This window comes from Prionailurus viverrinus, chromosome B4 (genome assembly GCF_022837055.1).
Source record: "Prionailurus viverrinus isolate Anna chromosome B4, UM_Priviv_1.0, whole genome shotgun sequence".
NCBI classification, from domain to species: Eukaryota; Metazoa; Chordata; class Mammalia; order Carnivora; family Felidae; genus Prionailurus; species Prionailurus viverrinus.
Window position 1 is genome coordinate 74,710,248 of NC_062567.1, and position 2,721 is coordinate 74,712,968.

Below are 2,721 nucleotides of genomic sequence, written 5' to 3' on the forward strand. Positions count from 1 at the left end.
TGCTTTATGTATACAAATGCCAAATAATAAAGAGTTTATAATTAAAATGAAAGCTGCTCTTTCTTAAATTAATCGAAACCATTTCCTTTTAAGTTAGATTTTCTTGAAAATTAGATATCTTGAAAATTTGAAAATTCTTGATATTTGAACTTTTTAAACGTTTATTTACTTTTGAGAGACAGAGAAACAGACTGAGCACAAGTGGGGGAGAGGCAGAGAGACTGGGACCCAGAATCCAAAGCAGGCTCCAGGCTCTGAGCTGTCAGCCCAGAGCCTGATGTGGGGCTCAAACTCACAAACCACGAGATCATGACCTGAGCCGAGGTCAGATGCTTAACCGACTGAGCCACCCAGGTGACCCTATAGTGTATATTTTTAATTACCATCCTGTTTCTGCTTCTCACTTGGAGGAGAAAAAGTATTTGCCTATTTGTAAAATTCTAATGAAAATAATTTTTAAAATATTAATACTCCCCTTCTTATGCCCAAAAAGAACCATGGTGCAGACACCCCCAAAATAATTTACTTTTTCTTTAAAAATTTATCATGTGACTTTTAAAAAAAAATTTTTTTTAACGTTTATTCATTTTTGAGACAGAGAGAGACAGAGCATGAATGGGGGAGGGGCAGAGAGAGAGGGAGACACAGAATCTGAAACAGGCTCCAGGCTCTGAGCTGTCACCACAGGGCTCGAACTCACGGACCGCAAGATCGTGACCTGAGCCGAAGTCGGATGCCCAACCGACTGAGCCACCCAGGCGCCCCTCATGTGACTTTCTTAAAGCCCTTTATCTACTTCTCTCTTCTTGTAAGTTTACTTATTTATTTTGAGAGGTGGGGGGAGAGAACGTGGGAGAGGGGCAGAGAGACAATCCCAAACAGGCTCCACACTGTCAGCACACCACCAGACATGGGTCTTGATCTCGCAAACCCTGAGATCATCACCTGAGCCAAAATCAAGAGTTGGACACTTAACCAACTGAGACACCCAGGTGCCACTTACCTACTTCTAAACCTATTTTCTTGGAGCCCATGCTCCAATTTTGTATTCCTTGGACTCTCTGAATTAACTGTGAGGAGAGGTGACTAAAATCCTTGCTGGATAAAAGAGGGAATCCAACCTGAGACAAACTTACATAAAATAAATTATTAAAGCAAAAGAACAAGTTGCCTCAGTATCTACGATTAATAAATTCACATCTCCTTTGAATTTGGGGAACCCATGTTGTAAAAGAGAACTAATTTTCTCATCCTTGTTTTTACATTCAATAAGCTAAAACCAAGTGTTTCGTTTTGGCTGTTGTTTTGCTTTGCTTTAACCTAATTTCAGGATTTAAACTGAAAGGAAGGATGAGTTTTCTTTCCATTAATTCGCTTAGGGATCATTGTTGGTTTAAGACTCATGGGATAGAAGACTGTGATTTGTACAGGCTTGTAAGCAACAATGAGGGGCTATTGACTGTTCTTTCTTAAAAGAGACCCTAGATTTCCATGAGCAAGGTCTTAGAAGGAATTCGTTGGTAATGCTTGTATAACAATCAGCACAATGTATTAGGTTTTTCCTATTTATACTCCCTGAGTACCTTTCAGATTCACTTGATAGCCCTGAATGTTAATATTAAGTAACTCTTCCAAAATACATTCAACAGCACTGGGGGGCAGGTCTTGCGGTTCGCTTCAAAAGTATGCCTTGGGGCGCCTGGGTGGCTCAGTCGGGTAAGTAGCTGACTCCTGATTTCGGCTCAGGTCACGATCTCGTGGTTTGTGAGATTGGGCTCTGTGCTGACAGTGCAGAGCTTGCTTGGGATTCTCTCTCTCCCTCTCTCTCTGCCCCTCCCCCGTGTTCTCTCTCTGTCTCAAAATAAAGAAGTAAGCTTTAACAAGAAGTATGCCTTAATTACTCTTCAGGTATGTATTTCTAATCAGGCAGGAGCTACAACAAGCAATTTCTTATCTGTTACCCAACTGAGTTCACTTATTTCAGGCAACTGGAATTCAGGTATATGATGCTTCTCTCCACCAAAAGAGACTAGTAGAGTATACACTGCAATTTATTTTTATTTTTTTACTTGAGTATAGTTGACACATGTCACAAAATGGCAATAAATACATACATATCAATAATTATTTTATATATAAATGGACCCAAGGCTCCAATCAAAAGACATAGAGTGACCGAAAGGATAAAGACAACAAAACAAAACAAAACGAACAAAACAGAAAACCCCCATCTGTATGGTGCCTATAAGAGACTAATTTCAGACCTAAAGACACACGCAGAATGAAAGTGAAGGGCTGGAAAACATATACCATGCAAATGGAAGGGGAGAAAAAGGCCAGGTAGTAATACTTGTAACAGACAAAATGGGCATTATTTTATTTCTTTAAAAAATTTTTTTAATGTTTATTTATTTTTTGAGAGAGAGAGCCAGAGCGTGAGCAAGGGAGCGTGAGCAAGAGAGAGAGGGAGACACAGAATCTGAAGCAGGCTTCAAGCTCTGAGCTGTCAGCACAGAGCCCGACGCGGGGCTCGAACTCACAAACTGTGAGATCGTGACCTGAGCCAAAGTCAGACGCATAAATGACCAAGACACCCAGGCACCCTACAAAATAGGCTCTAAAACAAAGACTATAGGTGCAAAAACCCTCAACAAAATATCAACAAACTGAATTCAACAATACATAAAAAAGAATCATTTAGGGTTGCCTGGGTGGCTCAGT